General features: G+C 40.4%; 1 long non-coding RNA gene across 1 annotated transcript; it reads right to left on the bottom strand.

Annotated features, from left to right (window-relative positions):
• Nucleotides 1-8948: 8948 nt before the first annotated feature.
• LOC122049058 lies at nt 8949-9365 on the bottom strand. Its single transcript, XR_006130798.1, has 3 exons — nt 9323-9365; nt 9109-9200; nt 8949-9004 (listed from the first exon to the last, which is right to left on the bottom strand). It is a non-coding gene; the product is annotated as an uncharacterized LOC122049058 (long non-coding RNA).
• Nucleotides 9366-19889: the final 10524 nt, after the last annotated feature.

Genomic DNA, 19889 nt, shown 5'->3' with positions numbered 1-19889 from the left:
TTTATGCAAAACACGAACCCCGACTGCGATCGATAATCATCCTGGTCGGTCTAGAAGCTAGCATCACTATAACCCTTTACAGCTAGCTCATCATTGCCTCCATATATCAAGAAATATTCTTTAGTCCTTTTTAAGTACTTAAGAATATTCTTGACCGCTATCTAGTGACTTTCACCTGGATCTGACTGGTATTTGCTCGTCATGCTCAAAGCATACGAGACATCAGGACGAGTACATAGCATGGCGTACATGATAGATCCTATGGCTGAGGCATAAGGGATCTGATCCATGCGGTCTCTCTCCTCTCTAGAAGAGGGACCTTGAGTCTTCGAAAAATTCACGCCATGTAACATCGGCAGAAATCCCTTCTTGGAGTTTTGCATGGCAAACCGAAGGAGTACTTTGTCAATATATGTACTCTGACTTAGGCCAAGCAATCTCTTAGATCTATCTCTATAGATCTGTAAGCCTAGAATGTGAGATGCTTCACCTAAGTCCTTCATTGAGAAACAACTCCCTAGCCAGGTCTTGACAAACTGAAGCAAAGGGATGTCTTTCCCAATGAGTAGTATGTCATCCACATATAATATGAGGAAGACAACTATGTCCCCTACAACCTTCTTGTAGAAACAAGGTTCATCTTCATTCTTGATGAAATCAAACTGTTTGATTGCATCATCGAATCGAAGATTCCAGCTCCGAGAAGCTTGCTTTAGTCCATAAATGGACCTATGCAGCTTGCATACTCTGCTAGTATGTTGTGGATCTACAAAACCCTTAGGTTGTGTCATGTATACATCCTCGAGCAGGTTTCCATTCAGAAACGCGATTTTGACATCCATCTACCATATCTCATAGTCATGGTAAGTTGCAATAGCAAGCATGATCCGAATGGACTTAAACATCGCTACTGGAGAAAAGGTTTCATCATAGTTAATACCATGAATCTGCTTGAAACCTTTAGCTACCAAGCGACCCTTATAGATAAGTCCATCCATGTCAGTCTTTCTCTTAAAGACCCACTTACACCCAATGAGTTTTACCCCTTTAGGTGGATCAACCAAAGTCCATACTTGGTTGGTGTACATGGATTCCATCTCGGATCTCATGGCCTCTAGCCATTTCTCGGAATCTGGTCTCATCACAGCTTCCTGATAGGTGGTAGACTCATCCTCTATGAACACAAGGTCATCATGGTCAGACAAGAGAAATGAGTATCTCTCAGGCTGACGACGTACCCTATCAGACCTGCGAAGAGGTATGTCTACTTGAACTGGTTGTTGTTCCTCAACTCCTTGTGGAACAACATCATCCACAACACTTTGTGGTTCCAGTTCAACTTCCATCGAGGCTTCAGTGCTATTGTTCGCATCTTGAACTTCTTCAAGATCGAACGTGCTCCCACTAGTCTTTCTAGAAACAAAGTCCCTTTCTAGAAAGACCCCAGTCTTTGCCACAACTACCTTGTGCTGACTGGGAATGTAGAAGTAATATCCCTTAGTTTCCTTGGGATATCCAATAAAGTAGCACTTGTCAGATTTGGGTCCTAATTTGTCTGAGACTTGACGTCTAACGTAAGCCTCACAACCCCAAATCCTCATAAAAGGCACCTGGTCATCTCTCCCAGTCCATATCCTATATGGTGTCTTTATCATGGCCTTGGATGGAACTCAGTTGAGTATAAAAGCTGCCGTGTCTAGAGCATAGCCCCAAAGGTATGTCGGAAGATCTGTGTGACTCATCATAGATTGTACCATATCTAATAGGGTACGATTCCTCCTTTCGGATACACCATTCCACTGTGGTGTTCCAGGAGGAGTGAGTTGGGATAGAATCTCACACTCAGCTAGATAGTCACGAAACTCATGGATAAGGTATTCTCCACTTCAATCTGATCGGAGTATCTTAATACTCTTGCCAAGCTGGTTCTGTACTTCATTTTTGAATTTTTTGAACTTTTCAAAGGATTCAAACTTATGTGTCATCAAGTACACATAACAATATCTATTGAACTCATCAGTAAATGTGATGAAGTACCTATAACCACCTCTAGCAGCGACATTGAAAGGGCCACATACATCACTATGTATAAGTCCTAACAAATCAGTCGCTCTTTCGTTGTGCCCACTAAAGGGAGTCTTGGTCATCTTGCCTAGTAGGCATGACTCGCACATCTCATAAGATTCAAAATCAAATGAGTCCAGCAAACCATCCTTATGGAGCTGGGATAAGCGCTTGTCATTTATATGACCTAAGCGACAGTGCAAGAGATAGGTTTGGTTCATGTCATTTGACTTTAACCTCTTGGTATTTATGTTATAGATAGGGCTTTCAAGGTCTAGAATGTAGAGTCCGTTCATCAGAGGTGCACTACAATAGAACATATCTTTTAAATAAACAGAACAACATTTGTCCTTAATTATAAAAGAGAAACCTTTCTTGTCCAAACAAGAAACTGAAATTATGTTCTTAGTTAATGCAGGCACATAACAACAATCATCCAACTCTATTATAAGCTCAGAGGGCAGAGATAGAAAATAAGTCCCTACAGCAACAGCAGCAACCCGTGCTCCATTGCCTACGCGTAGGTCCACCTCGCCCTTCGCCAATGCCCTGCTATTTCTCAGCGCCTACACATTAGTACAAATGTGAGATGCACATCCGGTATCTAATACCCATGATGAAGAAATAGATAGATTGACTTCTATAACATATATACCTGAAGTGGAAGTCTCACTTCATTTCTTCTTAAGATCTTCCAGGTACACCTTGCAGTTCCTCTTCCAGTGCTCGGTCTGACCGCAGTGGAAGTAGGTAGCATCCTTGGCGACCCCTCCTTTAGGCTTCAGTGTCTTGCCTTTGCCCTTGCCTTTGGGCTTGCCCTTGCCCTTGTGTTTCTGAACCATCAGAACAGAGTGGGGCTTAGCCTTCTTAAGGTTCAGCTCAGCAGTTCTTAACATGCTAAGCAACTCGGGCAGTGGCTTGTCAATTTCGTTCATATTGCGGCAAGGATTACAAGATCAGGTCAGTGGCCAGCTCTTGGCCAAGCGGGAATCCCAACCTCTGTAGGTTTTCTATGTACCCAATCATTTTGAGTACATATAGGCCTACGGGAGCCCCATCTGACATCTTGCACTGAAATAGTGCCCTTGAGATCTCAAATCTCTCATGCCGCGCTTGTCCTTGATACAGTTGACGAAGATGTTCAACCATATCATAAGCGCCCATCAACTCGTGTTGCTTCTGAAGCTCAGAGTTCATGGTCGCGAGCATTAGACAAGACACATCTAATGCGTCATCTTGATGCTCCTTGTAAGCATCTTTATCTGCTCGCGTGGCATTGGCAGGAGGAGCCTCCGGAATGGGCTGCTCCAGAACGTACAGTTTACGTTCCTGGGTGAGAACTATTCTCAAGTTCCTGTACCAGTCCAGGAAATTTGCTCCGTTGAGCTTGTCCTTCTCAAGGACAGAATGTAGAGAGAAGGTGTTCGTATTCGACATCATGGTTATCTACAACAGAAAAATGCAGAAAATAAATATCATATTCTTTTAAATTATTTAATTAGGCCTTTAACTAAATGATGCTCCCACTGAATTCTATAATTCATGTGGGACAAGATCCACATCATACTACGCCTTGAGTTAGCTTTGGCTAAATCACCCAAGACTTAGTATGATCGGTAGATAACGATTTATCAATTACATCTCTATGCAACTCTTGTTTATAGGATCATTATCCGCAGTTATATTAAAACTTGAGTCAGCTTGGCTAATACGGAATACTCAATCTAATTGAGTTTGTACTTGCCCATGCGGTGATAAGCAAGACTAAGATTGTCACTCCGTACCCTACCAAGAAAATATGTGTTGCTCTGCTTTGGCAGATTCAATAACACATGTGATCGAGGTAGTGATAGGTATCATGGCACGGTAGACATTAGAGTTGATGCGATTGAGATCTAATCTAATCGAGAGGGTGCATCTTGTACACGATTTAGATCTAATCTAATAGTTAGGCACTAATTAATTACTAATCATGCATCACATACACACAAGCAATTAATTAAATTAATTTGTGATTAGTCATGGCCCTACTAGGATCTTCTCAAGCCAATGAGAAGATCGGATGGTCAACCTAGGGTCAACAGCTTCTCAAGCTCCTTCCCTTGACCACCTTGTGTTGCTCGCGCCCTCCTCGTAACTTCGTCTCGAGTAGACCTTCCACGACTCCAATTTTATACATTACAATTTTGAAACTCGAGTTACATTCGAGTCTAAACTAATTTTCAACAAGAATAAATGGAGAAAGGCACGATGCGCAGGTCGCGTATCAAATATACAGCACACACAACACAAATGACGGCGCGCAGGTCGTAATATGAATTACAACACAAATCCAATCAGATTGGGTCTTTTTGGGATATGACTATCACAAATTATACATAATTCTAAATTATGTAATTTTCATAATTTTCTGTAATTTTAATACTATTTTTTACAAGTAAAATTTCTCAGCGGTCCCGTTTAGCGATTTTCGGGCGCAATCATGGAACGAATCCCCTTGCGGGGCCAGGGGCAGCACCCCTACCCGTGATCTAACCATCGCGAGTGTCCCTAAGCGATCCTACAGCGCCTTAGTCCGCTCTCCCAAAAATTTTTGGGGCGAAACCTTGTCGTTTCGGAAAAAACTTCTTGGTAGTCGAAGCCTACAAGTGTCGAAACACTTGTGCTTCGCTTCTACGAGAAAAATACCCATAAAAATCATAAAAATCAGAAATTTACAGAAAAATGCAGTACTGAATTTTTGTCATAAAAACAAAAACTAAACTCGTACAAGCTTCGCACGTGGCTCTGATACCACTGTTGGGTCTTTCGGGCCGCGAAAATCACTTTTTCGCGTCGTGGAAACCCCGAAAGAGGTGGGATCTGGTGTGATCGGTCAGTGATGGATCGACAACTAGGGCTTAGATAAAGAGGTGGGATTGGGTGCTTGACTCCCAACGAATGCTTAATGTCCGCAGCCAAGAATAGGAAGGCGACGCCCAGCGTCGTCAATCCGACCTCACACGAAGGCAACAGCTGATCTGCCCGGTGAAGGGGTAGCTGCGCATTAGGGCATGGTGTTGAGCGGCAATGTCGAGGTCGGTAGTGGCGCAAGATCAATCGGGTGAACCCCACACTGATGGTGGTGCTAGGCAGTAGATGGCATTTATGATGGAAGCTAGGGCACAAGGACAAGACGATGGCATTTATGATGGAAGCTAGGGCACAAGGACAAGCTGATGATCGTCGCCAACGATGAGTCCAGGAAGAAAGATCGCAAGAAGAGAAGGGACAACGTGAGTTGGGTGAAGAAGAGTGGGCTACACCAGCTCGTGACAATTGGCATCTTGTCATCAGTGGTCGACGATGATGAAGAGGAGAAGAAGGGAGTGGGTAGCATGGTGGATCGGGAAAATGGGAGAAGAAATTAGGATTGAGAGAAGGCTTCAGCGATTAAAACCTAGGTTTTTGGGTTTTAATACTATATATACTTAGGTTACTGATTTATAACCTTATGTTAATTAAGTCAATCAACTCTCATTTAATTGATAATCCAAACAGGCTTTCACCAAGCCTAATAGCTCTATCCCCTTGAACGAGTCATACAGACTTTTTTTAAATCCAGATTTTTTTTTAAAAATTTAAAAAATATCAATTAAGGTTATTACTCCAATAACACTTATTATTAAATTTATTGTATCTTACACCACTAGTCCATAGTGGATCGATGTATCCTATTCTATGGAGACTTTAACTATGGACTGTATGTATCAGGTTGGATAACTTAGAAGGTACATTCAGAAAGATGAGCCTCACTGATGTGGAAAAGTATAGAGTTAGTTGCTTAACACTTACGAGATCTGACCATTACTTGGTGGAAAACACCGAAGATGATCTTTGGGGAATAAAGTATCTCTTGCTGATGATTTTGAGATGATCTAGAGAGATGATATTTTTGTCTCTTACTATATAGATCATCATCAGGAGTTCTTGAACCTGAAAAGAAGGAATCGAGGCATAATGGTTAACAAGATGATGGTTAGTTGACTCACCTAACGTTATTCCATGGGAGATCCTGACTCATGGACCAATCGAATATGGTTAGATGTCCTTGATGTTAGGACCCTTGGCAGCCAGCTAGGGTGGGGTGAATAGCCTCTGCACAAAAATAAAACAAAAAGTGCTTTCACGGATTTATAGCTTTATAAATCTAACACTAGCAGAAGTATAAAAAAGAAACTAAAAGATAGAGGCACTGAGAATTTACATGGTTACAACCAAGTAGGTTGTTAATCCAAGGAAGTAAAGCCACTAATTTTTCCTTCAGGTGGAGAAGCATCTTTACAGCAATGACAACATAGAATCAGAGAGCTAAACAAAAAACTAAAAGTGTACAAGTGTTGTTTCATAGTTTCTTGTTCTACATAGCTTTTGGGAGCAGGGCTGCTTATATATCCATGCTCAGGGTGCCTGGAAAGGTTCCAGACACCTGGAATGGGATAGAAATCTATCCCCAATGTAACGTTCAAATGTCACGTTTATCTGGATAAAAGTAGGGTTCCGGGCGCCCCGGACATCTATCCCCTTAAACGGGTCATATGGACTTCATTTAAATCTAGAAAGATTTCTAAAAAATTCAAAAAAAAAAAAAAAAGGTTATTACTCCAATAACACTTATTATTAAATTTATCGCATCTTACACAACTAGTCTATAGAGGATTGATGTATCTAATTCTATGGAGACTTTGGCCATGGACTATATGTACCAGGTTGGATAACTTAGAAGGCACGTTCAGATAGATGACCCTCACTGATGTGAAAAAGTATAGAGCTAGTTTCTTAACACTTATAAGATCTGACCATTACTTGGTGGAAAACACCGAAGATGATCTTTGGGGAATAAAGTATCTCTTGTTGATGATTTCGAGATAATCTAGAGAGATGATATTTCTATGTCTCTTACTATATAGCTCATCATCAGGAGTTCTTGAACCTGAAAAGAAGGAATCGAGGTATAATGGTTAACAAGATGATGGTTACACTACAACAAAAACATTAAAAGACAACGGTTAAAAACCGTTGTCGTAAGCCTTTAAAACTGTTGTAATTGGCAGTGTTGTTAAAAGTTGGGGGCTACGACAACGGTTTTAAACCGTTGTCTTTGACTAAAAAGACAACAGTTTTGCAACGGTTTAAAACCGTTGTCTTTGAATGAAAAGACAACGGTTTAAAACCGTTGTTGTTTAGAGTATTTTTTTAATAACATTGCCCGTTACAATCATTTTTGGGGCTACGACAACGGTTTTTAACCGTTGTCTTTGAGGGTGATAGACAACAACAATTGTTTTAAATCATTGTCTTTTAAATTATTATCTTTTAATACCAATATATTATATTTCAATATAAATATATAATAAAAAATCATAATCACAAAAGAAAGAATATTCCTCACATCAATATCATTCAAAATGTTACTTATACAAGAATTACAATCACAAAAGAAGAAACATGTCTCATGTTTAAATAAAATTTATCTCAATACAAATAAACAAATAAGTTCCATTTATAACTAATAAACAATAGCCAACTAATGAACAAGTCTCATCACAATCTTCAACTTGTAGGATTTTATTGAACTCTTTTTTCTCACTTGCTAATTCTTTTTCAATCAGTATATAAGAATTGGCAGCCACTGTTATAGCCTTGCATATAGCAAAATGAATAAAGCTCGATGGAGTGAATAGCTTCATGTAGCTGAAACCAAAAAATTGGGACAAGCATAGCTTAATGAAGATGATGTAAGAATTGGCAACAAGTTAATTCCAATAAACTGACCAGTCCTACCCTAACATGATCACGAATGAAAGCTGTATGGCTCTTCCTCTATAGCTCTCTGTGGCAACAAGAGTGCTTAGAATATAAATTAAATACAATAAGTGCATAAGACAAGTTTCATACATTCATAATAGTCAATGCTGCTCCAACAATATCCTTTTTTGTAGCACTAGTTATGGCCAACTTTAGCTTTGCAGCTTCTCCATAATCCTCTCTTAAAATAGCCTCATTCAATTGTGACTGGAATAAGGCCATCACATAGCATGAAACTATCAGCAAAACTAAAGCCACAGTGGTATGAACAAAATTGTACACTAGAACATAATAAACTTGACTCTAACAAGAGGAAATCAAGTTTGGTATATTCAGTTAAGCTTCAACTTCTAATTTAGTAGTGTTGTTTGTGCTATTCTCTTTGGGCATAACAAGCTAGAGTGACCATGATCCAAAACTTTGAACAAGACTGATTTTACCAGCCAGTTGATGGCCTATACCATGTGAATCATTTTCATATAACCTTTACAAACCTATAATAAGATCTGAACTAACATTGGCATAAACCAAATTGTGCTAACTATACCAATTTTATGGATCATTATAACTGTTAGAACCAGTTGATATCATTTCAACTCGTCACAAGTGAAAATATTCATGACCTATACCATATGTTGCTTTCATTTTTAAAAATCGTTGTTTTAAAAATGCACATGAATACTCATTTTCATTGGATTAGGAGTCTCCAATACGGAAGCTGAAAAATGCACATATGAAAATATTCACCCTTGTTATATCTCGTATAACAAACAGTAGAGTAGTCTTACGAGGACAAAACCGTCTCAGCATCACCTGTCATGAGGTAAACGAAAGCAACTAAGCAAAACTCAAATTAAAAGTATATGTAAAAAAGTTATTGTAAGACTCAATTTGTTCAGGGGAATATGGTTTGGTTGAAGCAGCAATTCGCCAGCTCCTGCTCTGCAAGCAAGTACGTGCTGAATTCAAGAGTAAAGCCAACAAGTAGGAAATTAATGGATAATTATGAAGAATATTTTACCATTTTTTACTAGCTATTAGCTAGGCCACAGTCACTACAGCTGTTCTGGTTATGGAACTTGTTGGCTGATGCCTTCATGTATTCGTCAGTTAAATTTATATCAGAGTTCATAAATTTGAACCATAATGATGAAAAAGATGCACTTAAGGAGGAGACTTAATTTTTTTGAGACTTACTCAAGTGGGGATTTGAAAACAAAGAAGCATGCACCAATTGCCAAGTAGCACAGCAAGGGAACAAGCCCCTTTAAGTAATGTGAAGTTCCATCCTATAAAAGTACCATTAGTTGAGTCTTGCAAGAAGAATTTTGGTTGAATCCTAGCATTTCAAAATAACTGAAAAACATCAACAGAAGTTAGTGTAACTAACAAGCATATCCCAACGAGTTACCTGTAACGTGAATGCTATTACTAGTATTGCCATGATCAATGAGGCAGCTTCTAACAGATTAACATCAAGATCCATCTTGATTCCCGTTATCCAAGCCACCATAACACATAATGGAACCTTAAAAGGGCAAATTAGTACATTGTAAGCTATTCTTTAACATATACACAACATTTCATTTCAAAGCTACATCAAATTAAATCCTTACAACAAACATGGAGATCTGGGTTGCTGAACCAAGGGAAACACCAAGAGTAATATCCTGTGTGAGTTCAACAAGAAAAAATAATTATCACCATGAGAACAATCGTGTTTGACATTTGTTTTCCTTTATTCTTTGATTTGGGTGGATAAGCTAATTCATACGAGCAATACAAATGTAAGTAATAGAAATGCATTTAGCAGCATCACAAATATGGAAACAATTTGATATGAAATATTATGTTTTAAGAAATTTATACTGACATATTTGCCTTGTGTTGCTCAACAAGTTATGCACCTTCATGCATCAATATCAGAAATAGTATGATCTCACACATAATGCCCAAATGCTCTTGTGAGTCCAGCTATGTGTATCTATTATGAGAAAATATACAAAGACCAAGTCATTTAAAGTTTAGTGTTCCAAAAGAAATAAACACGTCGAGTTAGTATAATTTAACCGTTAGCAAGCTCATGATAACATGCACATCAACAACAAAAGAGTCATGAATTAGAATTGCGTACAGATTACTAAAACAATTTTATAAGATAAATTGGCTACATATTGTGATTGCTAACATAAAATGCAGATCATTTGTCTGTAAGTGTTGAAGTACCAATCACAACGCAAGCAGCAGGCAATAAGATCCATCGAACCACCAAACACAAGACGGTTAAGTGGACCAAACACAAGACGGTTAAGTGGTTACCCATAAATCGGTTTGATACTCCATGGAGAATGAGCAATAGAAACTAGAAACTGTGATGAAGACGGCGATAACTTCAGTATGTCTTTCATCTGGTAAGAAATTGCAGTCCACACAAAGGATCTGAAACCCTGCCAAAGTATATAAAAATGACGATCGAAATTACGTCTTTTATAGAGAAATAAGATCAATGAAAACTACCAAAAAGGCAGGTACAAGAATGAATCGACAAAGAAGCCCTACTCTACAAGGTCGGAAATAAGAGCCAAAGGAAGGGAACCTGAGTGAAGTAGACCAAAGTGACGAGCCAAAGGAAGAAAGCTCCGAAGGAGGCCCGCATCCATGTCGCCCAGGAAATCCACATCTCGATCTGTCGTACGGTGCTCAACTAACGCAGCCCTGAAAACTGGGGGGCGAACAAATCAAGAATGCACTCGACGGCGAGATGACCGGGAAGATTTGCTCCGGAGATTTGGTTTTCCCCTTGGGGATTGGCTTCGGTTTGTCCCCTCTTCGTCCCCCTCACCCAAACTCCTCCACAATGATGACGAGTTCATGTTCGGAGATCTCAACGACAACATCCTCATCAAGAAGCAGGTAAGATGAAACCCTAATGAGTAAGCAAAGGAAAGAGGTGAAGGGAGACATTAACCTGATGACACTTCCACCGGACAAAAGAGAGAGCATCGACCATGCCCTAGACGCAGTCAAGCTAGCAAACAAGGTTCGGCGAGTTCTCGTCATTGGCGCATGTTCCGGTGAACAAACTCATCACCTTCCTCCACCTCCTCTCCACTTAAAAATTTGTGGAGAGGGGTTCGCCGGAGAGGGGTTGAATGAAGATGCTTAGGTTTTTGGCAGCAGGAGCGTGAAGAGATCGTATGGAGAGAGGGAAATAAAAACGGATAAGAAGGGTTCAGGAAGGCTAAGGCGGAAAACATGGCGCCAAAAATTTTTCACAGAGAGGGAAAAACACCGAAAGAATAAAGTAAAAGACAACGGTTTATAAAACTGTTGTCGTATCGCCTAAAAAAGTGCTTAAAGACAACGGTTTTAGATAACCGTTGTAAAATGCGTTGTTGATTTAAAAAAATATTGCTCAACGACAACGGTTTTCACAAAACCGTTGTCTTTTGTATTTTATGGGAGCTCAAAGACAACGGTTTTTTCTAAAACTGTTGTCTTTTATCAAATTTACAACAGTTTCTTCTAAAACCGTTGTCTTTGTGGTGTTGTCGTTTAACATTTTTGTTGTAGTGTTAGTCGACTCACCTAGCGTTATTCCATGGGAGATCCTGACTCATTGACCAATCAGATATGGTTAGATGCCCTTGATGTTAAGACCCTTGGCAGCCGGTTAGCGGGGGGTGAATAGCCCTTGTAGAAAAATAAAATAAAAAGACCTTTATCGGATTTACAGCTTTATAAATCTAACACTTGCATAAGTATAATAAAGAAACTAAAAGACAGTGGCACTGATAATTTACTTAGTTAAAATCGGGGATGTTGTTAATCCAAGGAAGTAAAACGCACTAGTTTCTCCTTCAGGCGAAGAAGTCTCTTTACAGCAATGATAGCACAAAATCAGAGTGATAAATAGAAAACTAAAAGCGTACAAGTATTGTTTCACAGTTTCTTGTTCTATATAGCTTCTGGGAGTATGGCTGCTTATATAGCTCTGCTCGGGGCGCTTGGAAGGGTTCTAGGCATCTAGAATGAGATAGAAATCTGTTCCTAATGCAACGTTCAAATGCCACATTGATCTAGATAAAAATTGAGTTCTGGGCGCCCTGAACTAGTCCAGGTGCCCTGGGCATCTATCCCCTGAAACGAGTCATACAAACTTCATTTAAATCCAGAAAAAATTCTAAAAATTTCAAAAAAAAACAAATAAGGTTATTACTCCAATAACACTTATTATTAAATTTGTCGTATCTTACACAACTAATCTATAGAGAATTGATGTATCATATTCTTTGGAGAGTTTGACCATTGACTGTATGTACCAGGTTGGATAACTTAGAAGGTACATTCAGATGGATGACCCTCACTGATGTGAAAAAGTATAGAGCTAGTTGTTTAACACTTATGAGATCTGACCATTACTTGGTGGAAAACACCGAAGATGATCTTTGGGGAATAAAGTATCTCTTGCTGATGATTTCGAGATAATCTAGAGAGATGATATTTCTATGTCTCTTACTATTAGCTCATCATCAGGAGTTCCTCAACCTGAAAAGAAGGAATCGAGGTATAATGGTTAATAAGATTATGGTTAGTCGACTCATCTATCATTATTCTATAGGAGATCCTGACTCATTGACCAATCAGATATGGTTAGATGTCCTTGATGTTAGGACCCTTGGCGGCCAGTTAGAGGGGGTGAATATCACCTGCAGAAAAACAAAACAAAAAGACTTTTATTGGATTTACAACTTTATAAATCTAACACTTGCATAAGTATAATAAAGAAACTAAAAGACAGAGGCACTGAGAATTTACTTGGTCACAACCGGGGAGGTTGTTAATCCAAGGAAGTAAAGCGCACTAATTTCTCCTTTAGGGAGAGAAGCCTCTTTACAGCAATGACAGCACAAAATCAGAGAGCTAAATAGAAAACTAAAAGCGTACAAGTGTTGTTTCACAGTTTCTTGTTCTACATAGCTTCTGGGAGCGGGGCTGCTTATATAGCCCTGCTCGGGGTGCTTGGAAGGGTTCCAGGCACATGGAATGAGATAGAAATCTATCCCCAATGCAACGTTCAAATGCCACATTGATTTGGATAAAAATTGGGTTCCGGGCACTTGGAATGGTTCCGGGTGCCATGGACTGGTACGGGCGCCCTGGGCATCAAAAGTCAGCCTTTTGCTGACTTTTGGTCCAAGCCTCCTTCTTCGGTTCCGCTTGCCTCGGCCCGGGTCTTCTGCTCCGGCTTCGCTCGCTTGGGTGATTTCGGCCATTCGAAATAGGGCTCACTCGAACACAACTTCCGGCCTTCTCGAGCAGACTTATGCTCCAGCTTCTCATCCCTCGAAATTGCTGCTTGCTTCCTTCTTGTCCGCCAATGTACTCTTCCACAGCTTTTCGTCCCTCGGACAATTGCGTCTTTTGCTTCTCGAGCAATCTTCTGCTCCGACTTCTCGTCCCTCAGAAACACTGCACGCTCCCTTCTTGTCCGTCGGTGTACTCTTTCGCAGTACCTCGTCCCTCAAACGCACCGAGCCCGTCGACTCTCTCCCGCGCCGTCCTTCTCACTAGCTGCATCTTTCGCTCGACTTCCTGTGCTCCTAAGTTCCTACACACTTAGACACAGGGTTAAACACAACAGGACCTAACTTAACATATTTGATCACATCAAAACTACCTTAGGGTACCAACAATCTCTCCCTTTTTGATGTGAGCAACCCATGTTAAGTTAGGGTACACCAACATAAAGTAAAAAAAAAATAATAATTTTTGTAATAAAGTACAATAATTGAAAAAAGTTAAGCTACCTCCCCCTAGACTTAATCTTCCCTTGTCCCCCTTTGATCATATAAAAATGGGGTACCTCAAAAAAATATAAGGATAACTTTTCAAAAATAAGAAAGTTTTTAGTTAAAAAAAACTTTGATTTTCCAACATTTTAAAAAACTTATCAAGTTTTTGAAAACTTTGAAAATAATTTTGATATCGCTTAAAAAAATTTCCAGTAATTTTAGAAAATTTAAGTTTTGCAAAAAAAATTTCTAAGTAAAAAAAAAGTTTGAGTAACTGTTTAAAGCATTAATTAAATTTAAATTATTTATTAGTTAGTTAATTAAATATTTTATTTCATTAATTGGCTTCCAGACTGTGGCGAGGTATTAGGTCTTCTTGGTTATTGGAGTAACAACTACTTTCTAGACAAAGTCTCTTAAGGAAATTAAACATTTAATCTACTCTCTGAAAGCCCTAAGTCCAATTAAATTTTAATTTAGACAAGATTTTAGCACCCAATATAGGTTCCAGCTTACTAGATTAATTAAAAATCTTTTGGGTATGTATTTCTTTGAAATTTTCTTAATTTGTCCCTTGTGGTGTTTAACATACCAGTTCAAATTATTATATCTTTTATTGTTTTGATTAAATGAACATACACAATTTTTCAAGTATGCTATTTCTCTTTGTAAATTATCATTTTGCAATTTTATTTTGTCAAATTCTTCTAATGGACAAGATTTGTCTAGAATTAATTTTAACTCTTGGTTTTCTTTTTCTAGCTTACAACAATCTTTTGACAATAATTTAACAAACTTAAATAATTTATCGAGAGGCAGAGATCGTACCTGACTTACCTTGTCGATCCCATCATCCGTAGCTCTCCCTGAACTACTGCTTTCATTCAATGTAGCTCCCCCTTCATCGATACTCTCGATGCTCATTTAGGACGAGCTTGCTTCGTGTTCGTTTTCTTGATGGCTTGCCATTAATGCAAGTTTGGAGAAAGCCTTAATCTCTGATTCAGATGATGTTTCATCCCACGTCGCCTTTAACGTCTTATACTTGATAGATTGGGCAGGCTTTTTGTTCTTTCCTTTGTCCTTATTCTTGATCTTTAACTTAGGGCAGTTTTCTTTAACGTGCCCTTCTTCATTGCAGTGGTAGCATCTGATTGTTCTTTTCTTTCTACCCTACAGATGGTTAGATTTTCTAGCTTTAAATACCTTTTAAAATTATTTTACCATCAACGTTGTTTAGTTGTCATCGAGAGAGGATTATGAATCTTGTTTATCCACCCTTGACTTAAAAGCAATATTTTTGAATATGCACATCTCATTTCATGGATTTCAAAAGTTGAAAATAACTCTTCTAAGGTAAAAGATTCTAAATCCTTAGAGATATAGTAGACATCTACTAATGATACTCATTTCGTATTTCTAGGGAATACATTAAGAGCGTACTTTAGTGAATCTCGGTTGCTTACCTTTTCTCCAAGATTCGAAAGTCTGGTGATGAGCTTCTTGATCCTTGAGTGAAGATGTGCTATAGTTTCGTCTTCTTCTAATTGGAGGTTGCTGATTTGGTTGCGAAGTAAGTCCCGTCTCGCAATTTTCGCCTTCGAGGTTCCTTCATGAAGTTCCAAAAATTTTTCCTAGAGCTCCTTGGCGAACTTGTAAGCTCCGATCCAGTTGACTTCTTGTGGTGGTAGGATGCTCAGCAGATGAAACTCTGCTTTGCCATTTGTCACGAAGTCGGCTTTGTCCTTCTTCGTCCATTGATACTTTTCCTTGCCCTCAAGTGCTTCAAAACAAAATTTCATAATTAACAATAAATCAAATTATGTTTTGAAAAACACCTCCATTCTTTTTTCCATCTCGCGAACTCCCCCTTGAACTTTGGTGGGTAGATGCTTGTTCGGCCATCTCGTGTGCTTCGTTTGGCGGTTAGTCCTCCTGAAGCATCATGGCGGCTCTGATACCACTTGTTAGAATCCTTGACGGCTAGCTAGAGGGGGTGAATAGCCCCTACACAAAAACAAAACAAAAAGATCTTTCTCGAATTTATAGCTTTATAAATCTAACACTTGCATAAGTATAATAAAGAAACTAAAAGACAGAGGCACCGAGAATTTACTTGGTTATAATCGGGGAGGTTGTTAATCCAAGGAAGTAAAGTGCACTAATTTCTCCTTAAGGCAGAGAAGCCTCCTTACAGCAATGACAGCATAGAATCAGAGAGCTAAACAGAAAATTAAAAGTGTACAAGTGTTGTTTCACAGTTTCTTGTTCTACATAGCTTCTGGGAGCAGGGCTACTTATAAAACCCTACTTGGGGTGCCTGGAAGGGTTCTAGGTACCTGGAATGGGATAGAAATCTATCCCCAATGTAACATTCAAATTCCATGTTGATCTAGATAAAAATTGGATTCCGGGTGCCCGGAATGGTTCTGGGCACCCCGGAGTGGTTCCGAGCGCCCCGGAATGGTTCCGGGCACCCCGGGCATTAGAAGTCAGCCTTTTGCTGACTTTTAGTTTGGGCCTCCTTCTTTGGTTCCACTTACCTCGGTCCGGGTCTTCTGCTCCGGCTTCACTCACTTAGATGATTTCGGCCATTCGGAATACTCTATTGTATTCATTCAATCAATTGCCTTAATTGATATTAATACTCTATTAATCTAATATGTCTTTTAGTCTTCATCCAATGCATGATCAATTCAAAATTGACCATTCCTCTTTCTTGGTGAATTCAAATTCACCAAGTCACTAAATGAGTCTAACTCATTGATCCTCATCAATCTGAATTGACTCAATGAGTCTAATTCAAATTTGACTCAATCCAATAGTTGGATCCAATTGAGTCTAATTCAATGAGTCTAATTGAGATTAGACTTAATCCAATAATCTATCATATTAATCCATCTCCAAATTAACATGTTCTTTATGTGTGACTCAATAGGTTCTCGTAATATTGGTAATGTCTCTAAAACCATTTTAGATATATAAGCAATGAGTTACATCTAGTAAGACATCATTGCTACCTAAGTGATGAGAATGTGAGATCCGACCCAACATTTCCATGAGTATTATCTTGTATGACTCAATCCTTCTATCATTGATTCTAGATTGATCAATGATGCATAGATCATGTCATACTCTTATCTATCTTTATGTTTCTTAATCGCTAAGTAGACACACTCAATCAAATAAGCTCAATATCTCATATTAACTAAGTTGAGCATGACCACACATTCTTGTGTTCTACTAATCAAGGGGCTCACTGATATCACTTCCATCATATGGAAGGAATATATCTCATCTACATCACTCACATCCCTCCACATAACTTCTTGCATACTAGTAATCGACTTTATAGTACACCATGTTACAGGTGACGTTTGTCAATACCAAAGTATACTACTCCTTATGTAGGGAGCAGTAGTGACTTCAGGTCTAAGTGTTAGGATCGATGATCGCGGCTAGAGAGGGGGGGTGTGAATAGCCAACTCCAAATCTTCGCGTTTCTTTCTACAAACTAGGGTTAGCGCAGCGGAAATAAAAACAAGAAACGAAGATAAGAAATCAAACCTCAATACGCGTCGATGTAACGAGGTTCGGAGATGAAACTCCTACTCCTCGGCGTGTCCGTAAGGTGGACGAAGCCTATCAATCCGTCGGTGGATGAGTCCCCGGAGAACTGGCTAATATATATACTCCTTCTGGGTGGAGAAACCTGGCCACAATCTTTCTTGCACCAGCAAGAATAGGAGTACAAGAATAGAGGAAACAAACAAGAACAATAGAAATTGTAAACACACTTGCTTGCCTTCTCGTCGGAGTCCGTTGATGAAGCAGCAGCTTCACGGCTCCTGCAGCTAGAAAACCAGCACGAAGCTCCCGCGAAGCTTCAGCGAAGAGGAGCTCAGCAAAGCTCAAATCACAGCAGTGAAGAAGAAGAAGCAGAAGCTTCGGACAAGAAGAAGAGAGAGAGTAAGAAGTAGCAAGTCCTCAATCTCCTTTATATAGCCTGAACCTGCAACTGCACCTGCAAAGCAGACAGCGAAGAAGACGGAGAAACTAGCCGTTGTGTCGCAACGGCTAGGGCCTGGACCGATCAGGACATATCCTGATCGGTCCAGGAGTGTTCTGATCGGTCTTGGGGACCGATCAGGCTAAGCCTGGACCGATCAGCCTTTCTCCTTCTTCTCTTCTGTTTGCTTCCTGATCGGTCTCCAGACCGATCAGATAATCCACAGAAGCATTCTGTTTGGTTACTGATCGGTCACTAGACCGATCAGCCGAGCTACCGATCAGCCGAGCTACCGAGCTACCGAGTCCTCTTTGACCTAGTCCGGAGAACGAGCTGCCGAGCCCTCTCCGACTTCGTCCGGTCCAGAGAATGAGCTACCGAGCTACCGAGCCCTCTCTGACCTAGTCCGGAGAACGAGCTGCCGAGCCCTCTCCGACTTCGTCCGGTCCAGAGAATGAGCTACCGAGCTACCGAGCTCTCTCTGACCTAGTCCGGAGAACGAGCTGCCGAGCCCTCTCCGACTTCGTCCGGTCCAGAGAACGAGCTACCGAGCTACCGAGCTACCGAGCTACGAGCTACCGAGCTATCGAGCTACCGAGCTCTCTCCGACTTCGTCCGGAGAACGAGCTACCGAGCCACTGAGCTACCGAGCTACTGAGCTACGAGCTACCGAGCTACCGAGCTGCTGAGCCCTCTCTGACTTAGTCCGGAGAACGAGCTACCGAGCCCTCTCTGACTTTCCGTGCCAAGTCTCCAACTTGGTCTTCTCCGTGCCAAGTCTCCATACTTGGACTTTTCCCGTGCCAAGCTCCCTGTTTGGACTTTTCACCAGATGTCTGGTCAACCTTGACCCATCTGGATTTCCCTTGCCTGGCTTCACTCACCAGGACTTCCAAACTGCCTAGCTTCACTCACTAGGTCTTTTCCTTGCCTGGCTTCACTCACCAGGTCTTTCTCCAACTGCCTAGCTTCACTCACTAGGTCTTTCCCCTGCCTGGCTTCACTCACCAGGTCTTTCCCTTTCACCTAGCTTCACTCACTAGGATTTTCACCTGGCTTCACTCACCAGGACTTTCACTTTCACCTAGCTTCACTCACTAGGATTTTCACCTGGCTTCACTCACCAGGATTTCCCGACTGCCTGGCTTCACTCACCAGGACTTTCCGAACTGCCTGGCTTCACTCACCAGGACTTTCCGAACTGCCTAACATCCCAGTTAGGACTTCCCAGTCAAGTATCCGGTCAACCTTGACCTACTTGACTCTTCTTCATTCAACCTGATCAGACCTTGATCAGTATCTCTCCGTATGGACAACTGCACCTGCATTGTCCATGTCTATATGTCTTTCTGTATTGTCAAACATCGAAACCATAACCAAGGTTTACGCTTGGTCAACTAGGTCAACCTTGACCTACTGGAAATTACACCAACAATCTCCCCCTTTTTGATGTTTGACAATACCTTTAAGTTAGGCTAATCCAATAGCCTCAACTTTCTTCATGCTACTAGGTAATGAAGCATAAGTTACAACCTTACATTCTCCTTCTAAGAAGGCAACCTCCTTCTTAGATAATGAAGGCCTAACTTAAACCATTTCATTCTCCCCCTATTGGCACACATCAACAAACTCTCCCCATGAAGAGTAAGTTATCGTTGTTCACAACTTCACTCGTTGTGATCAACAAACTCTCCCACTAACTCCAATGTTTTTCCTTGAATATTCTCTAGACATTCTCCATTCTCCCCCTTTTTGACACACATCAAAAAGAGTGAATCAAAGTCAAGAGTTTCTTCCTAATGAAAGTCTCATACCTTTCATTGAAACCCTTAATTTCCCCCTTGATACTAAATTCAACAAACAACTTAGTGATAATCCCATATCACTCAAGTCTTTAGGAGTAAAAACTCCCCCTAAAGGTCAACTCCCCCTTGACCAATAGGTAAAACTCCCCCTAAAGGTCAACTCCCCCTTGACCATTGCACCAACAATGTCTTGGAGAGTTTCAACCCTTTAGAAATCTAAACCACCAACTTCCATAGCTGCAATTTCAGACAAACAGTCGAAATTCAGCAATTTGACACGCTCTGATCGGTCACCAGACCGATCAGGCTCCCTCTGGATCGGTCACAGTGACCGATCCACACAGGCCTGGACCGATCAGGGAACTTCCT

This window comes from Zingiber officinale, chromosome 2B, assembly GCF_018446385.1.
Source record: "Zingiber officinale cultivar Zhangliang chromosome 2B, Zo_v1.1, whole genome shotgun sequence".
NCBI classification, from domain to species: domain Eukaryota; kingdom Viridiplantae; phylum Streptophyta; class Magnoliopsida; order Zingiberales; family Zingiberaceae; genus Zingiber; species Zingiber officinale.
The sequence above is the reverse complement of the archived record's forward strand: the minus strand, read 5'-3'. Positions and strand labels throughout refer to the sequence as shown.